The following is a 26286-nucleotide window of genomic DNA, read 5'->3' as shown; positions in this document are numbered from 1 at the left end:
GATCACAGAAGGTTTTTTTGAGTGCAGTTTAGCTTGCAGACCCTTCCATGACTTCTCACTCTACGCCAGGATTTAAGATCCACCTATATGGTGACATAAGGCAAAATAGGCTATAGAGTTTGAGAGCTAAAGTGCCAGAGAGTTGGATTAAGAATTCCTTTATATTTATTATAAGAGAGTCCTGCTCTTCTCTGCCTCAAGGGACACTGCATGAACCTCTTCCATGGAGTTGGAACATTCTTTTAAACAACTCATGATCATTCTTCTGCCATTCCCCAACCTTGATGCCTACCACTTTCCCCACTTCAAACATATATAGAAGAAAATGCTTCATTAGCTTTAAAAGTTAGACCTCTAGAGAAATATATACCCAATAATCATCCGTACATGGGATTTTCCTCAGCTAAATCCTCACGAACTGATAGATGAACAAATCATCCTTCTTCTTTCCTGTTGTTAGCACTTTTTCTAATACAAGAGGTTTCATCTGAGTCTTTCATGGGCCAGGAATTCAGATGACTAGTTCAATATTTATAAACACACAATGAAGGTTTATTCAAACAGAAAACTAAAAGAACAACTCATGGTGAAAACCAAACTGTAAACAAATGAAAGAAAGTGATTAGACCCCATTTTATTATTGCCAAGTTTCACAGCACACACTGTCCATGAACTCATCCAGGCAGCAACCATAATGTCTGCAAAGTGCCTGGCACACTATTAGGTGGTGGTAAATAATAACAGCATAGCTCCTGTTAAGTTACAAAATGGCTGTCACTGTATAATTCTATGGTCCCCAATTCTCTGCTCCAATGGTCAACAGATGCATTTTGTATGAATCAGTGTTATCAAGTGATATCTTTGAAATTAGAGACTGCTTCACATCAAAAACTTTGCTATGAACATCCCTGAACTTTGTAAGTAGGAAGAGATGAAGGGAGACTAGTCACAGTAGGAGTCTGAATCCAAATTTTGCTAGTGGACCTGTATCTCTATAATGATCCAAATCCATCACCAACACTCCTAAACTTTATAGTGTATTGGAAATCTGGATCCCATTTCCAGTTATGTGTCTTGAGCGCATATCAAGAAGAGATGGGCTTAATATGCTTGTGTTCCTCAATTTATGGCAGTCTATTTGTGGGTGTAGGGAGAGGAAGGGCTACACAGGTTATACAGTTATTTATGCCTATTGAAAATGGTCTTAATATTTTTCATAAGCTCTAAATCCACCAAAAATCAAACAGCAGATGGAACCCAAAAATATAGGGTGGATTCTTGTTTGTGCTCTGAAGTTAAGAGCCGTGTATTGACACAAATCTCTTATTTTACGTGACAATGTAAATTAAGGCATCTTCACAAGATAACTGCATTGTGATGCATGGGTTTTTTTTAAATATATATCAAAGTCAGTTCCCAATTTTATGTTTGAGATCAAACATTCGGGGATTAGCATGCTTTGAATTTTAATAAATCCCTTCAGGGTAATCACAGGTTATGAATGCAGAAGACAAGTTCTGGGCAAAGCATTTCAGTGCTCTATACTAATTGAAGTTTCTTCTGTTCCCTGCACTCATATTTGAGCATAAAAACCCCTTCAGGTTTCATTTTAGCTAAAATTCTTGATCAAAACTACGAAGACCAGTAAAACAAAATGAGGTTCTGACCCTCCTATAAATCAGCTGTGTAACTGTAAGTATATTGGGGTATCTCTCATGTTGCAATAAATGGTAAGCCTGCTGCAAAGCAAATAGCATAGGCTGTCCGAGTTGAGTGCCTGGGGTGAGTGAGAACCATAAGAGAAGTACTAGCAGAAGAACCCAGCCCTGACATCACTGTTAACTATGCCTGGCAAGGGAGAGCCAGAAGGAGGAGTTAAAACTATCAACCAAAGGTTTAGAGGTGGGGTTTTAAAAAGAGCCTATTGGGAATTGTGCTCTGAAGGCACTTTTGAAAATTCCACTCTAGGGATATCTCACTCCACAAGCTAGTGTTGTGTATAAGTCAGGTGGCAAAGCTAGGCATCTCAAAAAACAATCTGTTCATCCCTAATATTATAAATCCAGTATATGTAGTTGTATTGTATCAGAATAGTGTCATAGCTCTTTAAATATTTCCGATCCCTCTAGTAATGGTCACCCCACGTTCTTTGTTTTATAAGTCTCAGTGCAGCAGGATGCATATTTGTGTATAGTTAGGAAACCGTTATCTGGAACCCAACTGTGCCTGTGTGATTTCTTCACATTCTTGTTGCGTAAAGAGCAAAAGACACAACAATAGTATTGCTCCAATTTCTGACTGTTAGATATTAAAGTAAAATTAAGAGCTTGTGAAAGCAAAAAGGACATCTGCATCAATGCCGAAAACTTGGAACAGTTAGATTCAATTCAGTTCAAGGTTCAATTCTGTTCTAGTTCTCTATGGTTTTAGATAGAGAAGGAGTGTGGGAACAAAGTCTTCTCTTTCCCCTAAAAGTCCAAGCAAAATAACTGAACTACAGGGTTTCAAATGCCCAAAACGGGCCATTATGTTATGCAATCTTTCCACACCTCTCTACCCAGGCACCTCAATCCTACCCTGAAGTAATTTTGCTGTTTTAATCACAGACTTGTCACAAACACTGACCAGGTTGAGTACGCTAAACTCATTTTGGTGAGCTTTCCTAAATTACAGTGACGTCTATAGACAGGACTAGTGCAATAATCCATCCTGTCATCCAGGCCTTACTTGACTTATTTACATGTCAGTGCTACAAAAGCTGATGAAAGACATACTGGTTTATTATGCAATGAGACCTTTAATAAAAGTTCAGCTAAACAAAAACAACTGTTGAAACAACCTCCTAAGATGAGAGAGAATTGAATTGGTCTAGTAAAAGAGTGGATAACTAACCAGCAATTCATTAAAATCTATGGATTAAGTATCCAAAATTAAAACCTAGAAGGTTTCCCAGTTTAAGCAATGTGGCAAGGCACCCCCTTCCTCTCACCACACTGAGCATTTCCCCATCTGGCGATGGTGGGCCTGGAGTAATCAGCCCCACTCAGGGCAGGGTTTGCCTTTCCCCTTCTGTGCTCCCTTGGTCATGTTTTCAAGGGGTGATCCTCCATGAAACAAAAAGGAAACCGTCTCATAAATGATAAACCCCAGGGACTACTTTCGCTGCCTCCTCTCTGGTGCAGGGTGTTATCCTGTTAGTTGCCCTGGGGTGTCAGTCCTTCCCTTAGCAGGCACTCAGGTTTGGCTGTTTCCCCTATGGGAAGGAACCTAGCCTCTCGCCCTGGAGCAGATTATTTCCCCAGGAGCTTGTCTCTCTCCCTTCCCCTTTTCCCTGCCCAGAGGAGGGGTTTTTAAAGCTCTCCTTCCTCCTTCCCTGCCCTTTAACTCCTGCACATAAGAAATGTGTCTCCTCTGTCAAGCTGTCTGGAGCGGCTCATGACCATGAGTGCCAGCCTTAGGGCAGAGACCCCAAACTGGTGGTATGTTCTATAATTAGATTTCACCAACCCAGTAACAAGGGTGAACTCCTCCGGCACTATAACGGTCTTACCATGGAGTCACAGACAGTCTCCTTGGGCATTCCAGTCTCTCTTGCCACCCAGGCAAGCTGGACTTAGTGATAGGTGTGTCACTACACCAAAAATCACAACAATATTCAGGTTGCTCCCAGTCCCAAGAGACCAGTCACTTACCCCAGGTCAATTTGTACCTTAGATCCCACATCAAAGCCAATGCTTGCAGCCAATCCTAGAGTAAACTACCTAAGGATTTAATAACTAAGAAATAAATGAGAGAGTTATTACAAGGTTAAAGCAGGCAAGCATATATACAGAAATGAGTTGCAGTCTCTGGTTCCAAAAGATGACTGAGCTGTAGTAATCTGTTAGCTGAATGTCTTTTAGGGACAACCCAGGTTGGCTTAGGAGAGTTCAGCTTCTGTTTCGGAGCTTCGGCCCTGTGAGAGACCAAACAGCAATAGAGATGAAAATAGCTGACAAGAACATTTTTTCTTTCCTTCTTCCAGAATTCAAGCTGATGGGACAAACCCTTTTGTAGGTAGCCTCTTTGTGCTGTGAGGGAGCAATTACAGTCTTTGTATTGTGATGTTCCATAATGACCCATTTAGTTTTGATATCCCTTCTTAATGGACAAGAGAGGATCCTGGGTTCACAGTTTCAGAGCAAACTTTTTTTTTTTACAGTTATAGAGCAACAACTTAAATATTACCTTAGAGCATATGATAAAGACATTATAAGTGAGATTAATGCATGCAGCAATTTACAGGGATTTCATAAAGTTCAAACACTAAACACATTGTTTTAAGTTCAATACCCATCTTAACCATAACAATATACAGGTGAAACAGACTGGTTTCTAGCAAAGAATTTGTCAGTGCTTGGCTGAGGCCTAAAATAGTGGCAAAAGCTGGCACCTGGTTTGCCAGCGTCACATCCTCCTTTTCCTTTTTTGCTGAGCCATCAAACTCACTGCAGAAAACATTACAAGTATTTGATAAGATGAAGAGGAGACTCGGAGCATGAGGATCAGCCTACATGTCTGAACATGCACAGCCTGTATTTGGGAGCCAGCAAGATACCTCTTGGGAGCTGTTACAAGTACAGTACTGTAGTGAAGCATGTGGCAGATGCACAAGTCACTAATCAATCATCTAGATAGTTGAGCAGGGAGGCTGAGTTCCAAAGTTACACACAGCAAGAGGGATGTACTGTTCACTGGGATCCTGCCCAGTTTTTCTGCAATGTTTAAACTCCTTGGGCAACTCAAAGCAGCATGGTCACTGGCCTCAAATTAAGGAATCAGACCTGTACTCTGGCTCAGACTCCAAGTATTACAGGACTGTATAATGAAAGAATATGTCTAACTTATTTGGTGTAAAACACCACATATACCAACAGTGAGAGAGGGAGTGAAAGATATGGACCCAGCAGAGAATGTGTGTCTGCCTAACAGTTCCAAAATTTGGGAAGTTCCTGTCTATGTATTTAGTCTCAGGATGAGCAGCTGCCACTCCTGCCCTAGAACATATTAGAGGTTATTTAACCATCTGAGACTATATTGGCTCTTTCTTCTGCCCATTCTGGAAGTAGGTAAGACCCTTAGTGTACAGCCCTTCTGCGCTGGCTGCTGTACATGTTCCCTGGGCAGCCTCTTTGCAACCTGGTCCTCCTACCTCTAAAGCAGCCCAGAACCATGGTGGTTTCATGGCATTTGGGAAGTCACACGTCATTTGTGCCCAGTACTCATGTATATCATGACCTGCAGTGTTCTAGATCTGTGCCTCGGTGAACTGCCAGCCAACAACAAAACTTGCTGTTGGCCTGGATGTTCAGGAAATGATGATACTGGGCAGCGCAATCCCCTCCAAATGTTAAAGGAACTCCCCCAAAAACCCCAACAGTTTCTTAACCTGCACTTCAAACATCACCTTGAATTATCACCACCAGAAAGAAGTTTTAAATATCAAATTCCCTTTTCACTCTTTACACTGTTTGTTGGCTATTTACATTTCTTTCGGCTTGAGCAGTAACAACTGAATAATCAGTTTTGTTTTTGTCATTTTCTCGGCAATTTCACTTTCAAGTCCTCTTACGCTAGCACTCTACTGCAGTTTTTGGGCTGTTAACAGTGCCTGCATTGAACTTTTTGTTAAAAGGACTTTTTGTTGTTGTTGTTTTATTTATTTAATAAAGTTAAATTGGTCTCATATTTTTAAAACTCATTTTGTCCACATTAGACCTGCTATTGATTTTTTTTAAATACTTTTAAAATTATTTTTACAATAGTAAGTTGTGAGAATTCTACTCACAAAATACAACTTTAATCTGGTTAAAAGAATGTTTATTCCAGCCCGTGTCTAATTTTAGTAGAATTAAGAAATAATCTCAGACTCACACACTTTAAAGTCTGAAAGGACCATCTCCTTCAGTAACACTGCTATCAAACATATAGGAATCCACACACCTATAAATGAATAGCTTGTCAAAGTCACTTTTACAAACCAGACTTAAATGTGGTTTTTAGACTAGCGGACAGCACTGTGATCCAGAATGGCTGAGGATTTGTCCTGGTTCAAATGGACTTGCTGTGCAACATTGGTCAAGTCTCTTAAGCACTTTTGGATTCACCCACCTGTAGAGCAGAGATGATAATACTTAATCCGAGTGAGGCGAAGCATAATTAAAGTACTTTGAGATCCCGATAGTAAACAACTATATAAAGTGCAAAATATTTAATTACTTGTCTAATGGCATTACAGTCCTCAGCATTTATTGCTATTACTGATGTCTATTAGGAAGTTGCTCCTCAGGTTTAGACTTTTATAGCTCTAATGCCACAGAGAGTATCAAGAAAGGGCTTGTGTCATAAATATAAAGGGAAGGGTAAACCCCTTTGAAATCCCTCCTGGTCAGGGGAAAGCTCCTCTCACCTGTAAAGGGTTAAGAAGCTAAAGGTAACCTCGCTGGCACCTGACCAAAATGACCAATGAAGAGACAAGATACTTTCAAAAGCTGGGAGGAGGGAGAGAAACAAAGGGTCTGTGTGTCTGTCTATATGCTGGTCTTTGTCGGGGATAGACCAGGAATGGAGTCTTAGAACTTTTAGTAAGTAATCTAGCTAGGTATGTGTTAGATTATGATTTCTTTAAATGGCTGAGAAAAGCATTGTGCTGAATAGAATAACTATTTCTTTCTGTGTATCTTTTTTGTAACTTAAGGTTTTGCCTAGAGGGGTTCTCTATGTTTTTGAATCTAATTACCCTGTAAGATATCTACCATCCTGATTTTACAGGGGGGATTTCTTTATTTCTATTTACTTCTATTTTTATTAAAAGTCTTCTTGTAAGAAACTGAATGCTTTTTCATTGTTCTCAGATCCAAGGGTTTGGGTCTGTGGTCACCTATGCAAATTGGTGAGGCTTTTTATCCAACATTTCCCAGGAAAGGGGGGGGGGTGCAAGTGTTGGGAGGATTGTTCATTGTTCTTAAGATCCAAGGGTCTGGGTCTGTAGTCACCTAGGCAAATTGGTGAGGCTTTTTACCAAACCTTGTCCAGGAAGTGGGGTGCAAGGTTTTGGGAAGTATTTTGGGGGGAAGGACGCGTCCAAACAGCTCTTCCCCAGTAACCAGTATTAGTTTGGTGGTGGTAGCGGCCAGTCCAAGGACAACGGGTGGAATATTTTGTACCTTGGGGAAGTTTTGACCTAAGCTGGTAAAGATAAGCTTAGGAGGTTTTTCATGCAGGTCCCCACATCTGTACCCTAGAGTTCAGAGTGGGGGAGGAACCTTGACAGCTTGATTGTGGTGGCTTGGCTGTACTTAGCCATGAAGCGGTAAAATTTCAGGATAGAGCACAAGAAATTAGTTTCAGTCCAATAGTTAGCAGAAATGGGAGTTGTGCATGCAATTCCCAGGCTGAAAATGTGCCCCTAAAAGTCCTGTATCAACACAGTTCTGGTGCTTTATTGGACACATTATAAAGGCAGCTTCCTTCTCATAGGAATCTGCATTGTACAATATGTGCTGCTTTATCAGTCAGTTTCTAGTTCTGTGTTTGAAAAGAAATCAGTCTGAGATCAGCATGCTTCGAAGTTGAATACTCCTCCTCAGGGCAATTGCAGGTTATGAATACAAAAGATTAGTATGTTTGTTTAATTACACTAGAGTCCTTCTAGTATCTGAGCAAGAATACCCTATCCTAATCCTAGTTTAGCTAAAAAATTCATTAAAATAAAGTTGACCAGCAAAACAAGAATAGAAATGTGCTTTTTAGGAAAAGACATTTTAATTTAAAAAAAAATAATCTTCATATTAACAGGTTATGAACACCACAAACACTGAGCTACTGCATGCTACAATGGTAAAGTGCCTTCAAAAATGTGAATTGTATTTTAAAAATGGTCTTATTTTTGTATAACTTTGGCAACATTTGGGCAACACTGAAATACAAGAAAAAAAGAGCATGTTTGTACATCCATTTCTTAATTAAAAACATAGTTTTGAAAGAAAAAACTGAACTGTGAAAATTTTTGCCATGATATCTATTACTGAATTAGTTACAAAAATCCATAAAATACAATATACAAAATACTTGTCGCTAACAGCTGCATATAAATCTTTCGTAAGGAGGATAGTGAAATACCAGTTTTTACTTTTTAAGTCTACATTTGCACATTTTAGGAGGTTTTTTTTAAAGTTCCATTTGGATTTGGATAAGGTTTTCTTTGCATGTGAAAAAATAAGGAAAGCTGGGTTAGCTTTTTAAAGTCAATGTCTCCTATGACTGAAATAAAGTACCAGTTATATAATTTAATTTTTCTTATTGACCAAACAGTCCAGTTGCATCTTGTTGAATAAACAGTGCTCTCTCCCTATGAATTCCCTGTAATTAAAATTAGAGATATTAATGAAATCATAGGTATGCCAAGACATTTCAATAAAAATGGAAGGATGGGACCATATTCATTTTGAGACTGGCATATCAAAGCAGCATCCATTGCAGACTCACATCAAACCTAGGGCATATAGAGACATATAGTCATTGGGATTTCCCTACACTGCTCCCGCCCAGTTTAACTAGTTACATTGCAGTGTTGCCAATCTAGTCGTTTTCCTACCCCGTGTAAATTTGAACACCCCCTTTAATTTCAATTCCCAGGGAAAACATTTTTCCATATTTTATTCCATTCCTTGGGCATGTTATACTTAGGGAGGGGTTCAAAAATGGGAACTCGGTGAAAGTTTTTGCAGATAGTTTGTTCTCCCCACCCTTTTAAGTTTGAATATTTTCAACAAGCTCTACTAATAGAGAATAACTCCAATGAATATCTTATAATTCCTCCTCAAAGTATATTTTGTGTTTAAAAGTTTTCCAGTGCAACCAATAACTGAAAACTAAGCAAATGATAACTCAAAAACGAAAATCAGATGACTTCATCCTGGGCATTGCTTCTTATCTTGAAGCTCGTGCTCTTGCTCTCTCTCACTCACACACACAGAGTCTGACTTAGACTGTTAGCTCCTATGGACAGGAACAGTCACTTGTTTGTCTGTAAAGTGCATTGTACATCTATGCGGTTGTATAAATGACACTACCAGGGCTTGAATCTGCTTAGTTGTGCCATTGATAGCAATGGAAGTAGGAATGGGCCCAGACTTTTACCAGTAGCTGTAGTGAAGAAAACATTCAAGAAGCTTAATGCATCACATGTACTAATGCCATTTAAAAAGTAACTAGCAGCTGGCAGAGAACTCTGGGCTGATAAACTCATTGTCTCCTCAAGTGTCTCTTTTAGCTAGTTTTGTCTCAGTAAAAAATGTGGTAAGTGAAAAAATTCTAGGTCTTGGATTTATACAGAAGTGCTATATTCCTTTCACAGAGGGGAAGTTCCCTATTGAAACTTGCACTGTTTTGGTCTGGGATGCACCTTGCACTGTGGGAAGATGATCTCACTAGCAATGTCATTCCAATCCTGAGAGAATAAATTTCTGAAATCAGCAAAACCCTCTTATTTTTTCATTGCTCTTCTTGGGACATGCAATCTGTAGCATGGAAAATATTTCTGAACTGTGAAGCATGCCATTTTTTCCAATGGAAAAATATGGAATATCCCTCACAAATGAATGTGAAGAGAGTATTTTTATCTGTTTATAGACTTGTCTGTGAGACTGCAAGCATAAGAGCTGAGTGCTTGACAATCATCAATGACGGTATCCTCAAAACACCTCTCTTGAGACAGGAAGTATAATCACCCTATTTTATAGGTGGGAAATTGAGGTACTGAGAGTTAGTGTTTGTCCAAAGTCACAAAAGAAATTTGTGACGGACACAAGATTTGAACCCAAATCTAATAATTCCTAGTCCAGTTCTGTAACCATAAGACTATCCATAAAAGATTGAATCTTTTAGCTGTAACTACTTTTGTGCAAGTGTCAATTACTTCATGTCTGTGGCCTAATTGCTATATAGACATCTGACAGATAACTAATGCTCTCTATTTAGGTACTTATGGCCCCTGCCACCATAGTATCTGAGCAGCTCACAATCTTTAATGAATTTCTCCTAGCAATATCTCTGAGGTGGGAAGCGTTATCTTCATTTTACAGATGGGGAATAGAAAGGCTAAGTGACTTGCCCAGAGTCTTTGGTGGAGCAGGCTATTATACTTCTAACCACTGGACTATCCTTCTCTCCTAATCTATCTATCGTTATGAATATAAGGAGGAAAAAAAATCTCATTAAATATGGCAGTCTAACTGACTTTATTTAAATCTTATTGTAGTGAAAACCTCATTCTTAAACAAGTTTGACTCATAGAAAGGCACTTCAGCATAAATGATGTGACCGCTATTGTCCAATCTTCCTCTGAAACAGTGATTATAAATTCCTATTAATCACTGACATGTTTAACGAATGACTTGATATTGCTAAACAGCAATTCTCCTTCAGACACAATATATAGGACCCCAAGAGGTCTTAGGAAAGTTTAATTGTCTTTCTTTTTTTTTTAAAGACTGTCTAATTTTTCCTTCTTACCAGTCCCAGCTGACTTTTGATTCAGGTTGGATTGCTAATAGCTCGTTTATGGTTAACATATCTGCAATCGTGAAATGTCTTGGTAGCATAAATAAACAAGCTTTGGTCTATATAAACACAATATGAAGAGTGCATGTGAAACGTGGATTTCAGATTAAATGCATTTATGCAGAAGCATGCCTCCTTTGCTCTGTGTCATTCATATTCTTGATACTGCTTTATGCTATTTTAGTTATTAATCTTTGGCTTTCTCTCTGACACACACAATAAAAAAAATGTAAGCAGAAGCATTTATGCAGATGACAGAAAAATAATGACTTGATATGTAAATGACTTGTTGGCAGAAATCCTGCAGTCCAGATGTTACAATTTCCAGAATCATTCACCTAATCAAAGATCTTCTGAAGGTTTTTCTTTCTCTAGTGTGTTGGTCATTTAAAAATAATCACAGATATTTATACATTATACACAATATTATATATTAGATATAATTCTTTTATATTTTATGGGGCATATAATCTCTCAAAATGTCATCTGTCTGTACAAAGTAGAGAAAGGTGTATGACCAGATGGTCAAAGCTATTTTCCCCCTCCACAGCAGGATAAATGGGGTAAACCTCATAGCAGACTCCCCAGTTTTCTTATTAATTGAGCCAATTTACTGTCCAGAGAACTGAGTCATTTGCTAAAGGGTGGTTTTTTGTTTGTGTTTAGTTGGGGGGAGGGTGCAAGAGGAAGGAGGTTAAAAAATTAAGTCAATCTGGGATTAATAAACAGCTTTTTAGCGTCATAGTGATAGGGTAACTTTGATTCAGGGAATTTGAAACAATATGTTCCGGTCTTCACCCCCAGTGAGCTACTGCTTCAGAAACCAAGTGGACTAAACTAAGAATATAAGATCTACAGGGCTTTCCTACACATACACACACACACCTGCTCACAAAATTAAAATAAATTGTAAATCTAATAGACCTGATATGGTGTAACTCTAACATGTCTACACTTACCTCTGGAACAATTGATCCAGTGGGGGTTGATTTATTGTGTCTAGTGAAGATGCGATAAATCGACCACCGAGCACTCTCCTGTCAGTTCTGGTACTGCACCGGAATGAGAAGCGTAGGTGGAGTTGACGGGGGAGTGGCAGCGGTCAACTACCTCAGTGAAGACACTGCGGTAAGTAGCTCTAAGTACGTCGACTTCAGCTAGGCTGTTTTCGTAGCTGAAGTTGCTTTACTTAGACCGACTTCGCTCGTGCGCCCCTCGCTACCCCAGTGTAGACTAGGCCTTAGTGTTACACTGTATCTTCCCATTGTGAGGAAAGGAATTAGTACTGCACTGAAAGGATACACGGCTGTGAACCGGGGCTACCACCTGGCTTTAACCATTTTGGGGAGTGACCCACCCTGTGGCTAAATGACCACAAAATACTTCAGAAGTGCTCTGCTGTATAATTTATTAACCCCTGCTATTGCTTGTTAGTGTATACGTGTACCATTGCCTTCTGATGACTATTCAACCAGAACTGCACAGCTCTTGTAAGCCTTCTGTTCAGAGCTGGTTCAAAAAACGTTTTGTTTTGGGAACATTTTCAAAACCAGTTTTGTTTGAAAATTTTCATGAAACAAAATCTGAAAAGTTTTCAAGAAAACCAGAAAACTTTTTTTCTTCTTCTTATTCAGTTTTTGGCTTTTCCTGGTTCCTATGGCCATGGTCCACTTAGAAATCATCAGCAAAGGGAGAGGCAGGTTAAGGGCTTGTCTACTCTTGAAACGCTATAGTGACGCAATTGCAGTGCTTGAGCGTAGATACTACCTATGCTGATCGGGGAGGTTCTCCCATTGGCATAGGTAATCCACCTCCCCAAGAGCCAGTAGCTAGGCTGATGGAAGCATCCTTCCATCAACCTAGTGCTGTCTAAATTGGGCTTTAGGTCAGCTTAACTAGGTTGCTCAGGAGTGTGGATTTTTCACACTCCTGAGCAACATAGGTGGGTCAACCTAACTTTTTGATTTAGACTGGGCCTCAGTTAGGAGTGCTGGTCCGAGGAGGAGGTACACTACAGGTTCCTACAGGCCTCACTCCTCCCAGACGCCAAAATCCTTCTCTTCATCTTTAGTCCAGCACTTTCTATTAGCTCCACAAACCCCGTGGCAGTGACTGCCTGGAACTGGGAAATGAATGTAGTCCTTGCCAGGGATGCTGGGAGTGTTAGCTGGTTTCCTAAAGCAGGGAGAGGATTTAACTGTTAACTTTCATAATAGCAACTAAAAACTGTAAGTGGTTGCAGTCCCGGGTATTGTACTGAAAATTGAGATCATGTACGTCCTGGGGAAGAATTTCAGAGTAGAGAATGAGGATCCACAGGTGCACAATATTAAAATCATAATAATTGAAAGGACTATGTTTTTCTTTAATTGCATAATTACTAGAATAGCTACAGCATGCAAGATTTTCATTCACAGTTAGCCTAATAAGAAATCTCTGCTTGGATTCGTCAACCCAAGAAAATAGCCTTTACTGAGCTTTTATAATGATGATTTGAAGCTACCTGGGAAAAAACAAATCAATCATACCTCACTATTCATCCGTCGTAACTTGTAAATCCCAGAGGGTTGCACAACATTCTAGAACAGAATGCTCTCCAACAGTAATTCATGTTTTTTTTTATTTCTTCACACTAGTAAGGAGCCCAAGTCTCCCTTCAACATATAAAACTTTAATCTCATGAAAATGGAGTCTGTACTTTTTGCCTTCCACTACAGGAGCAGTTTGCTAAGTGCTCTGTGCCAAATCCTGATGAGCTGTCAGCTTCACTGTGTGCTGTGAGTCTGGGAGAAAGGTGGATTTAACAGAGACTGTTAAGGGCCCATTGCTCCTAGATAGGTTGCCAGTAGTCTCTTGTGGTCAGGCCAAATTTGGGTCCACAAACAGGATTAGATGCCATTTACACAGAACTCAAGAGACTTAATACAAAAAACTTTGCTGTTAAACAGTTAATGTTGGTACACACAATATATCCAACACGTAAGCAAGGAAATGAAAAGTTAAACTACCTTACAGTACATATGCCAGGGGCCATGGTTTTTTTGGACTCTTTCCCAGTCCTGTATGTGTACATTCTTTCAATTGACAGGCCCCCGTCTTCACTTCTCTTTGGAGTGGGATCCTGCAATCCAGTCAGTCTCCAAGTGGGTCAAAAGACATCAGTCAATCAAAAAAGGTTGGATTGTCATGGACAAATTTCAACCACAGACAGATTTCAGAAACTTTGTATTAAAAAAATTTAGAAAAGAAACCAAACAAAAAAGCCACAGAATATTCAAAGGGCATAAAAACTAGCACTGTACAATTTCAATTTCACATGGAAAAGCCAACTGAGCGGTAGAGAAAAACAGGAATTTAAAATCCATTTCAGCTTTAACTATCCAGTTGTGACTAGCACCTTCATAGTGTGATTTAACTAATGGTAATTAAATTCAGCTGGAAAATAAATGCTGATAAAATAAAACTGAAGGGGCATCCCATCCAGTGTTCCTGATCTAGTGAGGCTTTGATAATATGAGGTGGACTCAAAGCAAAGAGCAGGCTCACAAATGAGTCAACACATGATGGTTGATATCAAAGACAGAATATAGACGACTTCATATGTATGAGTATGGACACCTGACCCAAAGGCTTTAAGTGATGAATGATTTTGGATACCTCCGTGCGATGGGGTGTACCAACCCTGCACTGGCCCAAGGGGATGGACCAATCACTGTGGGCCCAGGAGGCCACGCCTCCTTTCCCCTGCTGCGAATGCTCCAGGTGAGAGCCAGATAAAAGGCAACAGCCCAGCTCAGCTGGGGCTGGCTGCAGAGGAGAAAGGACGTGTACTGCAGGTTCCTGTAGAGGTGTTGGCGATGCTCCAGCCGGTAGAGCCTGAGGACTAGGACTATGCTGTGGACGACTCGCTGACTGCAGAAACTGATGGGGAAGCCAAGCCGCTGGTGCCAGCTGAGGAGATGCCCAGGACACAACTTGTGGTAGGAAGTGATCCAAGGAAGGTAGTAGAAGCCGATGCCTGAACCCCTAATGGGGAGTTCACTGGCTTCATTAGGCCCTGGGTTAGAACCCAATGGAAAGGGCAGGGCCGCGTTCCCCTACCACACCCCACAGGCCACCAGGCCTGGCAACAGTCTGCTCTACATCCTAGCCCAGAGGCTTAGAGGCCATAGACTGTTTGTTTGTTCTGCCCCGCACATAGGCTACAGACTGACTGCTGTTTTGTTCTGCCCAAGGGGCCGATTCCGCAATTGCTACTGCCTGCCCCAGCAAGGAGACTTAGGAGCTTAGACTGCTTGTTTGTTCTGCCCTGCCCAGGGGATACAGACTCATAATTGTTCTGCCCCATCCAGAGGGCCAGAACTCCAATTGTGGTTGTTGGTCCCAGCCCGGAGGCTCAGGGTCTATGGACTGTTTGTTTATGTGGCCTTGCCAGGGCACTGGAGCCCACCTTGCTGCAACTCCCTGAATTAGCAGGAAATCCTGACAACTGGGTGACGGGGTGCACCACCCCCGAACTGGGCCAACAGGGGTGTCCCGGCTCAGCACGGCGCACGGAGCCCCCATCACACTCAGTTTTAAGAATCCATCTTGGGACACCATAAAGAAGCCAGATTTTCAGAGAGTGCTGAGCACCCACCCTTTGAAAATCAAGATGTCTCAGAAGTTATACACAGAAATCAAAAATCACATTCAGAAAATACAAAATACACAAAAAAACCTAAGAAATTGAAGAGGAAAAAAAGTTAATGGAACAAACAAACTGATTATTTTTCTGTTGAAAGTTGAACATTGAAAAAGTATTTTTTTAAAGTTTTATGAAATTATCCCTATTTTTTTGTGTGTGTGTGTATATATATATATATAGAGAGAGAGAGAGAGAGGCAAAAATTTGACTTTTTTATGCATCTGTAAAAAAAAGAATGCTGTAAATATGATAACCTTTCATCCCTTCATCACCAGTTTGACTGCAGCTCAGGTCAGTAGTGACTGAAAGTAATTGTGAGAGCTCTTTGGCTTTCTGGGGTGGGTTTGGCTTGGGTCCATTCCCCAGTGAGCAAAACCATCACCATGAGTGGCCACCTGCTTAGCAGTCACCACAGAGAGATCAAGAACTGAATGTATCATAGAATCTGACCTATCTTTTCACACCCGGCCTTCAGATCAGGGTTTTCTTGCTCAGTTTTGTGGTGACTTTTGTTTTATTTCCTTCATTCAGCCTCCAAGTCCACAGGATAAGCTTCCTTGCACATAGCATTTCCAAGGTGCAACAGGGCCATTAACCAATCCTTTGTATTGCGATGTTCCTTGATGGCCCATCTGACTTTGATAGTCCTTCTGGCTCGGGTGTGTGTGTGTGTGTGGGGGAACAATTCCCATGTTTGGGTTCACAGGTTCAGAGCAAACATTCTCAAAAGTTATAAAGCAAAACTTACAGATTTTCTGATAGCATGGAGTACTGACAAGTGAGACTAATGTATGCAACAACTTACAAACATTTCATAGAATTTGAACACCAAATACATTCTTATAAGACTAATAGTTTTGCTCAAAATGGGTAACATATAGGTGAATTGGTATGGTCTCCAGTTATGAGTCTGTCAGTTCTTAGCTAATGCCTGCAGCCTGGGCAAGATCTGGCATCTGGCCTGCCAGCTTCACACCATCCAGTAGCAAAAGCTGTCTCAAGAAACCCAGTGCTCTGATATCAGGTGGATGGAGCGAATTAAGGGTGTGTGTGGCAGGTGTTTTGGAAAGAGATTAAAACTTTTTAGGAGGTTCAGACATACCAAGACTGTACCTGTCAATTCTGTTTAATAGGTGGGGACTGAGATTTACATTATAGGAGTCCTTAAGCTGTGTCATAGTTAATCCTACTGTGAAGTCTGAAAGATCTGTGATGTACAGATTTGTTATCCCTTTCTTCAAAAGATTCACATTGTTAGAGTGAAGTGCTGAAGTGAAGAAACGGACTGACAGAGCCAGAAGAGTACCCAGAAGTTACCTACTACAGGACAGGCCCAACAGAGAAAATAACAGAACACCACTAGCCATCGCCTTCAGCCCCCAACTAAAACCTCTACAATGCATCATCAAGGATCTACCACCTATCCTGAAGGATGACCCATCACTTTCACAGATCTTGGGAGACAGGCCTTGCTTAAAGACAGCCCCCCAACCTGAAGCGAATACTCACAGCAACCACACAACAGAACCACTAACCCAGGAACCTATCCTTGCAACAAAGCCCATTGCCAACTGTGTCCACATATCTGTTCAGGGGACACCATCAAAGGGCCTAATCACATCAGCCACACTATCAGAGGCTCGTTCACCTGCACATCTACCGATGTGATATATGCCATCATGTGCCAGCAATGCCCCTCTACCATGTACATTGGTCAAACTGGACAGTCTCTAAGTAAAAGAATAAATGGACACAAATCAGATGTCAAGAATTATAATATTCAAAAACCAGTCAGAGAACACTTCAATGTCTTTGGTCACTCGATTACAGACCTAAAAGTGGCAATTCTTCAACAAAAAAAACTTCAAAAACAGACTCCAACGAGAGACTGCTGAATTTTAATTCATTTGCAAACTGGACACCATTACATTAGGCTTGAATAGAGACTGGGAGTGGATGGGTCATTACACAAAGTAAAACTATTTCCCCATGAAGAAAAGGAGTATTTGTGGCACCTTAGAAACTAACCAATTTATTTGAGCATAAGCTTTCGTGAGCTACAGCTCATAAGTGAGCTGTAGCTCATGAAAGCTTATACTCAAATAAATTGGTTAGTCTCTAAGGTGCCACAAGTACTCCTTTTCTTTTTGCGAATACAGACTAACACGGCTGTTACTCTGAAACCTATTTCCCCATGTTTTATTCCCCCCTCCCCCCACTGTTCCTCTCATGTTCTTGTCAACTGCTGGAAATGGCCCACCTTGATTATCACTACAAAAGGTGTCGTTCGTACCCCCCACCCACCCCGCTCTCCTGCTGGTAATAGCTCACCTTAAATGATCACTCTGGTTACAGTGTGTATGGTAACACCCATTGTTTCATGTTCTCTATGTATATAAATCTCCTCACTGGCTGTATTTTCCACTGAATGCATCCGATGAAGTGAGCTGTAGCTCACGAAAGCTTATGCTCAAATAACTTTTAGTCTCTAAGGTGCCACAAGTACTCCTTTTCTTTTTGTGAATACTAACAGGGCTGCTACTCTGAAACCTATTGTTAGAGCTGACAGGTAACACAACAAACTTAATGTGTGATAGCAAGGCAAGTATCTAGCTAATCAACAGACAGTTTGGAATGGCTTTTGGGGATTGAATTTTCTGTTTTCTGGTAAAAGCTCGTATGCATGGCTAAACAATTTTAAAAATTGAGGGGAAAAGCACTAATAGTGGGTGAGACTTGCAAAACAGTAGCTTAAATTTGCCCTAAAAAGGCTCATCGGAAACAAATTGAAAACATCACTGAGCAACCTCCCTCCTCCAGCACCCGACTTCAGTGTGTGGAAAGTTTCTAACCTATGTCTTCCTTGTGCTTTGTAATTCAGGTGTACACGCTCTGTATAGATATTATGCAACATGCATATAATGCTTTGAGCATAATCCTGCGTGGTGCTGCATTCTCTCCTCTCTCATTGAAATTAACAGGAATGGGAGGTATTCAGCACCTCTAAGAGGTACTGTGCATTTTGCAGGACTGGCCCCTTTGTGAGCAAAGGTCTCGTGGTATTATAAAAAGAAAAGGAGTACTAAAAACAAATTATTAGCATCTCTGTATAGTTAATTGTTTTCACAGATCAACATCTACATCCTCCTTTCCCTCACCCCTTTAGCACTTAACATTTTATTAGTCAAGGACTCTGCTCACCAAACAAAAGCATTCATCACGAAGAGAACACGCAGAATAGAGAGATACTGTGGGTTTTTAAAGTGTGTTTCACAGATCAGATTTATTTAAATGAGAGTGAAGGTACTGCGTGATTGCTATATTGCGTCATCTTTGCTTTCTTTGCAATAACGCTAGCCAAGGCCATAAAGCTTCATTTGAAGAGGGGAATTTATTTGTTTAAAATTCTAGTGAATGATATCCAGGTATGAATGAACTGAGTAACTGGAATTACCCACGTGAAATATTAATTTTTGCATTAGAAAAATATTTATATATGTTTAAAATCTCTGAATGCTGAAGTTTTTATTTAGCGTTACGTGTAATGCTGGGAAAACATTGCCTTAGTAAGTGCAGAGTTTTTACTTTCAGAGAGGCTGATCAACAGTTTAAAAACCATATGTGTTACTCGTTCAGTTCTCATTTGGAGCTTCAATTCTCTTTGGCTGCTTATCTGAAACAACCATATTTTCCCAGATCTCTTTGGGACTAAAAAGTGGTGGACACGAGGCCCAGCTGGAACACTGAGACCTGCACCTAAATTTCAACCCCCTCTAGCTTCATTTTAAGCCTGTAGTGGGTTTGGTTTGTTCCATTATAGCTATATCTAACGTTACACTCCATAGTCTTTATAGAAATATTTTGATATGAATATGGCATAACTAAGATATGTTTTATGCAAGATGGGTCATCTGAGATATTGTTGGAAAGGTTCTGATTTGCTGATTGTGTTTATCCAACTTGTATGCATTATCATTTCTGTATCTGGAGTTAGGAATATTAACTATGTAACAATTACAACTGTGTTTTCATCTGGGAAATGCCCACCAGACAGTATGCAAAGAGCTCTACTCCTACAGGTTGTCCCTACCTGTGTGTGCGTGCCAAGGAAGGCTTGAGGGCCTGGCACAGCTAAGACAGGGTGAAAAAACTGAGGCTGGTGAAACGGGCAGAACCAGTGGGACACTAGCTCATCAGGTGGCAACCTGGATGAGGGGCCAACTCGTCACAATATGCCAGTTATGAAATTTGGTTTCAGGTCTGAATTCAGATTCTGAAATTGCCTTGGGGTTTAGGGGTGTTTGGACCTAGGATTTTTTTGTCGGCCATCTACAATAACTGGGCTGGAAATTTCATGAGAATAGGCTTTGTTAGATTTCTGATCCACCCAGGTACTGGCTGGCTCAAAAAGACTAAGAAAGTATTTTGGTATTTCTGCTTCTGATTTAAGTTGAAGCAGAGCAATGCAGAGATGAATAAATGGGGTGAAAGGGAAGTGTATTTTCTCATATGTCAATGAGCATTCGGTTTGGGGTTTATTCATGTTTTGGGAGCAGGTCAGGTCAGTTTTTCCTCATTTGAACTTGTTTCCCTATCCCTACCAATTAGCCAGTTGAATCTATGGAATTGCTTAAAATCTTTATGCTTCTATGAAAAATGATTCTCTCCCCCCCTTTCCTAAACACACACACACACACACTCTCTAAAATTGTTTCATTGAGCAGACATGCTCATGTTATGGCAGAGGGAGATTTTAATTTACCTTGAACCCTTTTCTTTGTAGCATATTGATATATAATATTGCGTTCCTGAAGATCAGATTTTCAAATTCTATGGCAATCCTGAGGACATACCAATGCTTGGAGACTTTAGCACTATGATTTTACATGTGCTTTCTTTCTTTCTCTCCTCACTCTCATCTTATTCCATTAGTAAACACCTAATAAATGTATAACAAACCAAGAGAAAATGAGAGACTAGAAATAAAGTTTTGAAAAAAAGCCCATAATGGCTGAAGGTGACTTGCAAATACAATGAAACAGAACCATATAACTGGGAGGCAGCAGGGTGAAGATAAGAGGACTTAAGTCTTTACTCTTGGGTTTTAGACCCATCTCTGCCATTGAGTCACTGTGTCTCCTTGGTCAAGTCATTTAGGCTAGGTCAACACTACCACTTACTTCAATATAACTTATGGTGCTCAGGGTTGTGAATAAACCACCCACCTGAGCACCGTAACTTATTCCGACCTAAGTGCTGGTGTGGACAGTGCTCTGTCGGTGGAAGAGCTTTTCCCATCAAATGTAGCTACCAGCTCTTGCAGCGATGGATTTGGTATGCCAACCGGTGAGCTCTCCACTATCGTCATAGAGTGTCTTCACCAGATGTAGTGCTTCTAGTGTAGACGAGCCCTTAGGCCCTAATCCCCAGAGGTACTTAGGCACCTACATCTCTGCGTTAGGCAGCTGAGGTTATGTCTACACTGCGCACCTTAGCCGCAGTAAGGTATGCAGTGTTGCTGCTCTTTGTCACCAGGAGAGAGCTTTCCTGCCAACAAACTAAAATCACCCACAACGAGCGGGGTAGCTTTGTCAGCGGGAGAACATCTCCCACTGACAAAGTGCTGTCCACACTGGTGCTTTTCATCAGTAAAACTTTTGTCAGTCAGGAGTGTTCTTTTCATACCCCTGACTGACAAAAGTTTTACCGATAAAAGTGCTGTGTAGACATAGCCTAAATTTCAGTTTTAGACTTCACTGTGATCCACAAAACCCTTGCTTGGCTGCTGACATACCTGTAGGTGTCTAAATTCACTTAGCACCTAAATTTTCAGGGTAAGTTTCCTGCTCACCCCTGTTTCTGCCTCTGGGCACACGTACTGTTGCTTCACTTTAGGCATCCACATGCTTATCTTACATGTAAGTCCCAGTGTGATCCACAAACCAGGGAGAAAGAGACGCTTCTCCATCTAACTCACTTGCAGGGCCTTCCCTTCCAGTGGCTTTAGCAGTCTTTCTTCTTGGGCAGACCAGCCATGGAGAGGAGGAGTCCCATTTTCCTTCCTCTCCACCCTTAAATAGGATTTACATAAGTTGGGAATCCTGTTTCCCAAACTTGACCCCCCTCCTCTTCCACTGCAAAGTTACAAGAAGTCCCAGGTAATGTTTAGTATCAGGTGGCAAAACCACTTGATTCTACAGTATCAGAGCATCTGTGAGTCAGTGGCAGTAGGTCCACAGGAAGGCCAAGCCTTTTCACAGTCCATTGTCCTCGCTGATAGGTCATCAGCCCTGTCTGGCTTTTCCATGGTTGTACCTGAAGTGTTAGCAGTGGGTGTCACCCGAAGTAGCATAGTTGAAATACAGATACCTAGTCAATATTCCTAACTTCAGATACAGAAATGATGCAGGCATACAAATTGGATAATCACATTTAGTAAATCATAACCTTTCCAATGATCTCTTACAAGACCCACCTTGAATAAAGGACATCTCAGTTATGTCATACTCATATCATAAGCATATTTTCATAAAGAATATGGAGTGAAACGTCACAGGGGCCCAAGTGCTCTGAGTCCAGGAGAGGAGCTCCCAGGAGTGAATCACCACCGGACCTCGGAACCTCCCTGCAGCCTGGACTTAAGCGCCTAACTCTGTGGGAGGGGAGAGGCTTAAGACACACTCTTCTTGTTGGCATCTCCCACTGGCTAGTTTAGGCAGTTCCCAGCCTAGCACACTGGCTTCTGTGGATCACGTTCTTAGGTTTCTCTCTCTTCTCATTCATTGTCTACGGAGCGTAAGTGCCTAACTCAGACTTTGTGGGTCCCACTGAGTTCCGGTGATTTCCTAAGTGCCTCAAGGTTATAATCCCTAAATCCCTTTGTGGATCCAGGTCTTAACCTCTCTTAGCGTCCGTTTCCTCAACTGTATAATGAAGAACATATCCACCACACAGGATTTTATGGGGCTCAGTTCATGCTTGTAAAACACATTGAGATCTTTGCCTAAGAGGTGCTACAGACCCTTAAGCAAAAAATTAAAAATTAAATTTGTAAGATAACAGCCATAAACCACACCCTTATTTTCTAGCACCTACTATGTCATGAACAGAATGCGGTAGCAGTTGTCCTACCAATGACTTATATGCATTACTTCATGTTCTAGATATTTCGTTACAAAACACTTATCAGTTCCTACGCTTAACCCCTCTCCACTATGGGTTACATTGTTTGCCTGACATGTTATTTTATCTACTCCAGGAAGCTCTTATCCACCTAGTAATAGCCTTGGTTGCACCTGTAATCTTGAGTAGCAGTAATATCACTGATGGTGAAGGCATGCTTGTGCTTTCTTTCATGATATTATCTGTAAAACCGATTCTCCACACTCAGACCTACCAATCAAGTTTACGCTATTTACAGCCACAAATATAAAGGAGGTAGGTGAGGACTCTGTCATTTCTTCTCTTTAAACTACATAGTATCTCGGCTGCTGTTATTTCCAAATGTTGTAAAATACATATGACATTTAGGAGATTAAGACCATGATCCAAAGCCCATTGGATAACATAAGAATGGCCATATTGTGTCAGACCAAAGGTCCATCTAGCCCAGTATCCTGTCTCCCAACAGTGGCCAATGCTGGATGCCCCAGAGGGAATGAACAGAACAGGTAATCATCAAGTGATCCATTCCCCGTCGTCCATTCCCAGCTTCCGGCAAACAGAGGCTAGAGACACCATCCCTACCCATCCTGGCTAATAGCCATTGATGGACCTCTCCTCCATGAATTTATCTAGTTCTTTTTTTAGCCCTGTTATAGTGTTGGCCTTCACAACATCCTCTGGCAAAGTGTTCCACAGGTTGACTGCTTTGTGTGAAAAAATACTTCCTTTTGTTTGTTTTAAATCTGCTGCCTATTAATTTCATTTGGTGACCCCTAGTTCTTATGTTATAAGAAGGAGTAAATAAACACTTCCTTATTTACTTTCTCCACACCAGCCATGATTTTATAGGCCTCAATCATATTCCCCCCTTAATTGTCTCTTTTCCAAGCTGAAAAGTCCCAGTCGTTTTAATTTCTCCTCATACAGAAGCCGTTCCATACCCCTAATAATTATTGTTGCCCTTTTCTGAACCTTTTCCAATTCCAATATATCTTTTTTTGAGATGGGGTGACCACATCTGCACACAGTATTCAAGATGTGGGAGTAAGATGGATTTATATAGAGGCAATATGCTATTTTCTGTCTTATTATCTATCCCTTTCTTAATGATTCCCAACATTCTGTTCACTTTTTTGACTGTCACTGCACATTGAGTGGATAATTTGAGGTTTTTCTGTGGTGTTTTTTTGTTTTGTTTTGTTTTTGAACAAAATAATTAAGATCAAAACAGGAGTAACCCAAATATGTCTGAAAGTGAACAAATGACCTTCATAATGCATGCTACAAATACTGTAAGCAATGAAGGAGCATGGCCACTCTGTTACAGAAAGCAAGAGATGTGCAGATACATTATGGGGTGAAAGGAAGAAAAGTACTACTGAAAAGAGCCTTTACCAGTTATATATGCTACCCAAAGAATTGTTTGCTGTTACACATATAAATGTTTGCTGCTTGATTTCCTAATATGTAAAAGGTAAAACATCATTGTGGAGGTTACACCATATCCAGACTTTTTTCCACCACTAAGGATATCATCTGCATGGTTTGGCCAGCATAGGTCAAGCCCTGGGCTGTGTGATTGCATGAGGGTTTCACTGCTACGGCAGCTTTTTCAAGGGAAACTAGAGAAACTCTGTGACCTTGGTCCACTCACTTAATCTCCCCCGTGCCTCAGTTTCCCCATATGTGACGTGGAGGGAATTGTTTGCCTACCAGTTGTAAAGTGCTTTAGAATCTTCAGATTAATGTCACTATACAACTCCAGAGTAGTAGCATTCTTATTCTTACCTGGACTTTTATATCCACCTCCTCTTCATGGAATATGAGTAAAAGTCATTAGATGCCAACTTACTGAAAGATGGTTAGTTTTCCTCAGTCTTGACTAGCTATTAAAAGAGGGAAATCAGCTGTATTACTTAAGCTGGCCTCTGACCTATACAGGTCCTGTATCACATTTGGAATTTTTACTCAGACTTAAAAATAGGAGCGAGGTGTTTCTGGTCCTGGAGGGTTTTGTTGTTGGTTGCCAGAGGTTTAGGAGTACAAAGGGGTGTTAGTGGTGTGAGTGTTTGTTCTTATAGTGGAAAGGCTTTTTCAAAGAAGAAGGTTTAGCAGCCTAAAGATGGTCAGACACGAGTCACCTGATCTCTGGCCCAACTCCACAGCCAGTTATCCGTAACTGTCCTTCTATTTGGTCACCATTTCCTCCTGAGAAAAATTGCTGCCATCATAGAGGGAATGAGTTTGATTTATGTAACAGAGCTGCTCTACAGACCAGCATTCGGATTCAAAACCTATTTATTTCTGATTAATCTTGAGGGAGGGGGACAAAAAAAGCAAGGGGATAATTGACACTTATTCAGTGATAAATATTTTTTTCTTTTTGTCCTTTTAGGATTGGAAGTAGTTTGTGAGGGAAAAATACCAGTGATTGTTGCCTAGCAACTGTCGGAAGCTCAGGTGAAATCTGTTAATTAGTCTGGGAAAGCTGTGTGGCCTCTGAAGTGTTGCTTAGCAACCAACACCACCCAGGATAAAGAAACTGGGGAGGTTAGTTCAGGAGGACAGAGCTTGCTTAATCTGGTGTTAGTTGGAGTCAAGACAGTGAGCAAGGAGGACACCTTTCTGCAGAGCTTATCAGACTTTTGGAGCTTTAAATGTAAGTTTATATATATGCTGGTGGTGTCCAGTAGAAAGTGCACTTTATTCCCCCTGGACTATAGCGTCCCTCGCTATAGAAGACAATATGTTGCTTTGCAGGTTTCCTTTTTTTCCAGAAACCTTTGTGGGACAGCACTTTTTGCTGGGTCTATGTAAATGTAAGGAGGCAGTGTTGTATTGCATGAACATATTGCACCAGCTGTTGCAGACTGGCTCACTGAAAATTATTCTTTTGATCATTCAGCTATCTAGTGGCAAAATTATTCTCTTCCCTTCCCCTCCCTGGCCACCTCTGTACTGTTGGTACATCTCACCTGGCCCATCTCTGATATATGCATTTATTTAGCAATGTATGCTATTTCCATTGCGATCAGCTGGGGACCATCTAACTAATTTGTGTAGTATCTATTACATTTCTACATGTGATACCTGATATTCTCAAAGGGATACTCCACCCTCTGCCTTCCAAGCAGCAACCCATGCAGCCTCCTTATAAAGAGTCTCTGTACTGAAGTTAACTAGTTATTCATGAGAGACCAGTTCTTTCAGAGCAATGTTTAATAAAGGGCATCCTCATTTCTGTCCAGAAGAGGACCATGCCTCTCGATGTAGGCTTTCTCATTTTAAGTAGCGTTTAGTGGAATTGTTCTACTTCATGCAAAAGAGCAAAATCCAGACCTCTTCTTTAAAACCACCCAGTGACTGAACTGTCACTCCACATTACAAAGGAAGTTCTAACCTCTTCTGTTTAAAATAAAATACAGCTTGGCCCAAATGAGCCTCTTGCCATGCCCTGACTCAGCCTGGCTTTGGAAGACCACTAGAGGGAGCACTTTCCAGAAATGCATGGCCTGACCTGAGAATGCCGTACTGCTGGCTGAGAAGTATGATGATGCAGTTAGTGACTGGGTCATTTTCTCTAAATAAGAACCATCTGTGCAAATCAATGAGCACATGGATGCAATTCCTCTCCTCCTCTCTGTTTGTGATGGTGGGTCTCCCTCAACTGTCACACTGTGTGTATCGGGGGCATTCAGTCTAGGAGTCCAGGGCAGCTACCTGGGGGGCTAAAGTAGTCTTTTGCTACTCCTTGTACTTGTCAAGTGTGACGTGAAATACCTCTGCCCTGCTTTTTCATCCTTAACTGCCTCCCAAACACCCAGGAGCCCACA

General features: G+C 40.9%; 1 long non-coding RNA gene across 3 annotated transcripts in view; it reads left to right on the top strand.

Annotated features, from left to right (window-relative positions):
* The window catches only part of LOC125621287 (uncharacterized), a 279878-nt gene that overhangs the window by 26520 nt on the left and 227072 nt on the right, over positions 1-26286 (top strand). Inside the window, exon 1 of one of the 3 annotated variants that reach the window (XR_012664893.1) lies at positions 25014-25112. The exons of the other annotated variants lie outside the window; for them this stretch is intronic. This is a non-coding gene — a long non-coding RNA (uncharacterized LOC125621287). Of the gene's footprint in view, positions 1-25013; positions 25113-26286 lie in introns of those variants that run through there. 3 annotated transcript variants of the gene reach the window in all.

The sequence above is a fragment of the Caretta caretta genome, chromosome 14 (assembly GCF_965140235.1).
Source record: "Caretta caretta isolate rCarCar2 chromosome 14, rCarCar1.hap1, whole genome shotgun sequence".
Lineage (NCBI taxonomy): Eukaryota > Metazoa > Chordata > Testudines > Cheloniidae > Caretta > Caretta caretta.
This window is presented reverse-complemented; position numbering and strand designations above follow the sequence as displayed.